Source organism: Corvus brachyrhynchos, unplaced genomic scaffold (assembly GCF_000691975.1).
Source record: "Corvus brachyrhynchos isolate BGI_N302 unplaced genomic scaffold, ASM69197v1 scaffold237, whole genome shotgun sequence".
NCBI classification, from domain to species: domain Eukaryota; kingdom Metazoa; phylum Chordata; class Aves; order Passeriformes; family Corvidae; genus Corvus; species Corvus brachyrhynchos.
This window is the reverse complement of record NW_008238959.1, coordinates 1833728-1839884: the sequence shown is the minus strand read 5'-3', so window position 1 is coordinate 1839884 and position 6157 is coordinate 1833728. Positions and strand designations below refer to the sequence as shown.

The following is a 6157-nucleotide window of genomic DNA, read 5'->3' as shown; positions in this document are numbered from 1 at the left end:
TGTTTGAGGCTGGAGTGAATGCTGGAAGAGGCCACAGACATCTGGCTGATGGTTCTGGGGCAGAGGGCCAGGCTGAGCACAGGCATCCTCATGGAAGGCCACCCGTAGGAGCAGGGACACTGTCTGTCTCCCTTGATGTGGTGGTGCTACAGAGGACAGCAAAATCACATCAGCCTGCAGGACTATCAGTCTTTGCTTCTTCTCTACTCTCCCTAGAGGACTCCTCAGTTTATTTTTATTTTTCAGCCTTCCTTGAATCTCTTTCATTTCCTCCCCTGCTTAATTATGCAGCACTACATTATATAATTTAGATAGAAGTACGTGAGCATTTTTAATGACATCAAGTCTTTTAAAGCTGCTTCATGGAAGAGAATGCAGCTTGTACACCTGTAGCATGCCACGGGGTAATGCAGTAGTGTCTTTCTCACCATCAGCCGTGCTTCCCAAACTCCCCTCCCCCAAGTACTTTCACTCACCCCTTTTCAGACCACTAAGCAACCACTGCCAATCACCCTTCACGCCCCATCCCACCACTTTCACTCTCAGTCATTTGCCCACTGCCTGTGAATCTGTCAGGACGAACTTCACCAAACCATTACAGACACCCACCCCTTCTTAATCACCTCCTGAACCCTTTCATGCGGGCAGGGACATTCAGCAGTTGCTCAGCTACAGCTCTCAGTACTGTGGCCAATGCAGAAAACTCACAGAGAGAGAGAGGAGAGAACCAAGTGATACGGGCACTAGGTGGGAAATTCCTCAGCCAGAAGTTCAAGCAGGTATGACTGTCTCGGGGTGACTTGGAGAGTACAGGAAACTCATCTGTTTGAAGCACTTCTGTAATGCAACAACTACACCCAGAGGCAGGTCTCCTTACTTTCAGTAATTACAATGATTGAGAACGAAACTCTTCCAGGTGATTCAGAGAAGCAGCCACCTAACGTGGCTATCCTCCACACTGCCCTCTGAAAAAACCTCTCTTCCCCTCTGTTGAGCATATAGGGAAAGTCCTTGCCTACCTACCTGAACCAGAATCCCTCATTTAGTCTCTCTATCTCAGTGCAGCATCTGTGGGAGGAGGTAACAAAGTTCTTGTCTGGGGCCCATGGAGAAGTGTTCCTGGAAGGTAAGTGCTACAGCAGCTGCGGAGGATCACCCACAGTGGGAAATGACAAGTGCCTCTGCATGCGCTCAGAGCTGGGAAGTCCCCACAAAGGGGTTGTCCATGCCTGCTGAGATCAAGCACAGACACTCTTCTCTCTGTTTTTCTTGTAAAAAGGGTCATGGTATTTCCCTTTGGGAATTGTGTATTGTGGCAAGTCAATTTTCAGCTGTGTTTATCTTAAGTGGTTTTATATTCCTGCATTAGTTTGCTGTGGTAAAAGAAAATGCTATTTGCATATCACCTCGGTTTTTGAGTGGAAAATGACAAGAAGAAGAAGAAATTTCTCAACAACTCTTCAACCTGAACATTGCTTATCTTTTCTTTCAGCCTACTGTTGAATGAAGTACCATTTTGAGCTAAGGGAGGCACTATTTGACAGAACAAAAGATACCTCTCCACACCTGTCAAGTTCAAGAATATCTGGAAGGTACTATATTCAGATTTACTACCTTACAGAAATATTATGCAGAATCCAAAGATACTTTCCCTGTAAATAGATCCAACGGCTAAACACTGTTGATATACATGTATGTATATGAATATACATATGCACGTCACACATATATACGACAACACGTGTGTGTACGTATGATGCTGAACAGGCTGAAGAACTAGGCGAAAAATCAAGACCCATGCACAGAAACTAAATCTAGTATTCTGTTACTGTTTTCCCAGCTAATGACCATCCTCCAAAATAGTCTGGTTCATTAGTAAAGTCCACCACTGAGTGGTTACCGATGCAAAACATCCATCTTACACGTTGTAAAGGCTAAGTGCCAGAGCCTGCACTTCCTGTAAGCACCTGCTTCATCCACAGCCCTGAGGTGATCAGGTCCTCAACATCCTAAAGTGAACCTTCCCACAGTTCAAAGAAAGCACCTCCCAGCTGTGAAAAGGACCCCAGAGCTCAGCTTGTTGTGTTACCAGGGGTGTGGGGGTAGTATCTGCACAGAGACCAGGCAGACCCTGGAAGAGAACAGTCTGGACCATGCACTGAGGGTTTCAATTACGAGGTTCATTTAACCCAGAAAGCCTCCTGCTGCAGAAGGCCACAGATGTTTCGTTACTCTCCCTTGGTTCTTCCTATCTTGACAGACATCACAGAGACACCGTGCATAATAAGGGTTTATTCGAGTTTTCCGCTCGGGACTGTGCCCTGACCCCAGACCACTGGGGGTGGATGAGAAGAGCCGATCTCATCCTAGCTAGCAGATGCCTGTGTGAGATCTTAGAGTTCTTGTCCTTCACAAACACTTCTTAGTCCCGTCTATTGCCAATTAAATTTCCCTATTGTGATGCAAAGAATGATAGCAGCATTTTCTATGTCCACACACTGCCTAAACTGATAAAAATGCTCAGTATATGTTAAGAATATAAGTGTGCTCAGTGCATTCACAACACACAATAAGTGCACAATTCAATTAACTAATGCAATTCATATTTCATTAGGACAGAAGCTGTTTGTGACCTTAAACGGACAACAATTTCATGACGGCACTGCAGAATTTTAATTAGATAGGATAATAACAAAGACAAATGAAACAGAGGGAAAACGCACTGCCTGGCAGAATTGTTCCAAAGAACTTAAAAACAAAAGATGCAGTTGTTCTGCTAAGTTCTTCTCCTCCTTCCCCCTTACTAATGATGCAGAGAACAAAACATTATCGCCTTTCTTTGCCTTTCATTTGTAGAGAAGGCTGTCTCAGCATTGGTGGTATGAACCTGGTATGGTACCGAAAGGCGCAGGGAAGAGAAGTCCAAGGGCCTGATTTAGCTTTTGTTTATGGTACCTAAGTGAAGAGCAGCTCCTCTAAGAAGAATCATTTTTGTATCAGTTTTTCAAATTTGTTTCAAAGGCATAAATATTGGGCCCTAAAATCATTTGTGAAGGAAAGTGGTAAACCAACCAACAACAGACATGATTAATAAAATTGTTAGCAATATTAGGACAAAATAACACATAAAATCACAGTATATAAAGGACTGTGATTAAAGCAGAGAAGGATTCCAATATTAAGCTGTGATTGCTGTAATATTTCTTTGTGAACTACTCTTAAGAAAATGAGAAGAGATTAACAAGGTTAGTTATTACACTCCTGTAGTAATTTCATCCTTAATCCAAAGTATTACCATATATGCTGACCCCTATGTGAGAAAAACAGTTCCCTACAGTCTGTAATTCAGTTTCATTATTTTACTATATATTGCCAAAACTGTATCTCGTCTAACAGAAACATAAAAGGATGAGATCCTTCAGTTTTTAGATACTACATTTAAAGAGATGACAGAAGGATGAAACTATCAGATCAGAGTTCGCGGTCTGCAGAACAGGCTCCCCCTGCCCCCTCCTTCCCAGACTATGACTTATGTTTTAAAGATAAAACAGTAAATAAATTTTGTACAAAGATGGCCAGATTTTGTGTTAAAGGCAAGATGCTGAATAGGAAGCAGTTGGATGTGTAGCAAGATGTGTCTGTTTAATCAGGATATTTGTCGATCTGGGTCAGTAACAGGATGGTTGTTTGTCCCTGGCCAGTGGGTGGCAATGGCAGCAAATGGCTTATAGTAGACAAGGATTGATTTTGATAAACATGTCCAGATGGGTATGACTTAAATCAGTAAATATATTGCTTTGCATAAAGAGATATTTTAAAATTAATTTTAAACCAATGTTTGCATCGACAAGTCACTAGATCCTACATATACACTTTTAAAATAATATTTGAAGCAGGGGAATAATCAGTAAAGAAGAAGGAAAATAGCTTTGCCTTCTCTGATCGTAACACTGCCGATGCTTTATTTCTTCATGATATATTAGATCAAAGCCCTGTTGTCTGTATATTATTACTATTTAGTAGTGCTTTTCTCAAACTTAGTGTGATCTAAAGCTAATTTTACTGGAAGAGATGAAGTTAATTTATTGTCAGTCTCGTCATATAAGTTTTTAATGCAATGAAAGTATCAAAACAGCTGCTAAATGAGAGAGACCATAAAAAGGGAGTTTCCAGAACTCACTGATATTAGCTGCTCACCCATATATTCCCTTCCTCTCAGGTTTCAAGATGAGATTATTATAAAAAACAGGCTGATTTGTCACAAAAAAAAAAAAAAAAGAAAAAGAAAAAGAAAGAAAGAAACTGTCTGAACAAATCTGCAAATAAACCAGCTTGGGGGAATTCCCATGTCTGTGTCTGACCTCCATGATCAAAATAAGGCATCCTCAACCCAATAGAAAATTCTGCTATATTTTAGTACTTAACTCTTCACCCGATGGGGCATCTCAACATCGCAGCTCATGCTCCAGGAGAGCTGTGCTTTACCTGTGGTGGGCCCAGCCTGTGCCAGACCCCTCAGGCCAGAGGGGTGACTGCTCAGGGATGAGCAGTGCTGTGGGAAGCAGGGTGGTGGCTATTGCTGGTCACAGAGGCAGCGTGTTGCCCAGCCCCTGAGCACCGCACTGAGTCCCCACACCACGGAGAAGCTGAGCCCAGGCTATTTATCTGTGATGAGTGCAGCCAGTTGTGCAGCCAAATTGCTCTGTACGGCTTCCTTTTTATTTTTTTCCTGTTAAGTTTTTGGCTTGGCTGATGGAGGACGGAGAGGAAATGCATCCCAGCAAAACTGCCTCTCTTGGATTTGCGGGGGCCTTGTTCCAGTCTGCTTGCTGGCCTTGGGCTGACTGTGAGCTGTGATTGTTTTATTTTTTTCAGCCTTTTCTACACTTAAATTTACAAATCTGATGCCAGATTATTTTCTTTCCCTTACAGTACCGCAAAATTGGAATCACCCCACAGCCATTCTGGGATCTGCTCTGCACGGCCAGAGATGCCACCGACAGCTTTTAGATAGGAGGAAGCCGAGGCTAAAGAGCAAAGAATATTTCTCGCCCTACATTGTTCTTGAAGACTATTTCTGGCACACAGGAAGGTCTCACAAAATCACCATCAAACTTATTTTAGCTAATTCCATACGTGACTTGAAGTACTCCAGAGGTGTGTGTCAAGCCTCAGAGAACTGATGGCAAGTTTCACTCCCTCGATAGAGATAGAAATAAACGTATGACACTCTAGGGGTTGCCTGGAAGTGCTTTTCTTATAAACAGAGGGGAAAACAGCCTTCAAATGATACACGAGAAAATTAACAGGAGTGTGTCCAAATATTGTACTCTAAAATGAACACTTTGATAATCATAACAATGTGGTTTGAAAAGCATCACTTTAAAGGTCAGCTATACCACCCCCTGACTGCACATTGAAAGCATAGCGGATATATTGAGTCATACATATTGTTCATTGTCATTTGCATTTGGTGAAATCCCTGTATTTTACCCAATTTAGTAAGCAAGCACCGCCTCGGACTCCCTTGGCAATACTTCTAAATGCAGTTACTGTTTGTTGGGCTAAAACAACATCTTGTCCCATCCTGCACCAGTAAATCACTCTTCGGTCTTTTGATCAATGTTTGCCTTTTCAAGCCTGTGAGTCATTTTGCAATAATGGAAAGAGAGGGACTGACACACGAGAGCAATGTGGGTATTTTGAGCTGCATCTCTGGGATACTTTTGTGCATGTTGTTCTGAACAAAACGACCATCTGTACCAGTTTGCTGACAGCCACTAGTGCATCAAAAGATCTGACTTCCTATCTTTGTGGATAAAGACTGGCTTAATTCTACAAGCACCACGTAGAGTTGTCGGGCGACGTCATGAAAAGGCCTTACTGAAGTCAAGCACATTTTTTGCAACCAGCCTTTTTTAAAAAATCGTCCTCAGGATCTGACCTCATGGCATTTTTCCATAATTTTTTGCACATCACCTGTCACTGGTTTGGGACTGTTCAACTTCCCAACAGTCATGTCAGTGATGTTTCCAACCAGAATACGGCGGAAGCTGTCCTCACCCTTCCGGGGGCTACACCTGAAGAGTAAGCAAATTTTGTGGGTGTTTAAGCCTTTTTTAATTTTCTATGAGCAATGTAAAAATGACTCATTCCT

General features: G+C 42.4%; 1 protein-coding gene and 1 long non-coding RNA gene across 3 annotated transcripts in view; one reads left to right on the top strand and one right to left on the bottom strand.

Annotated features, from left to right (window-relative positions):
- LOC108447719 overlaps positions 1-6151 on the top strand; it is a 12949-nt gene extending 6798 nt beyond the window's left edge. For both annotated transcript variants that reach the window (XR_001863397.1, XR_001863396.1), the window contains 2 exons: positions 1493-1592; positions 4933-6151. This is a non-coding gene — a long non-coding RNA (uncharacterized LOC108447719). The remainder of the gene's footprint in view (positions 1-1492; positions 1593-4932) is intronic.
- The window catches only part of BCL2 (BCL2, apoptosis regulator), a 98466-nt gene that overhangs the window by 21277 nt on the left and 71032 nt on the right, over positions 1-6157 (bottom strand). The gene's annotated exons all lie outside the window — the stretch shown is intronic.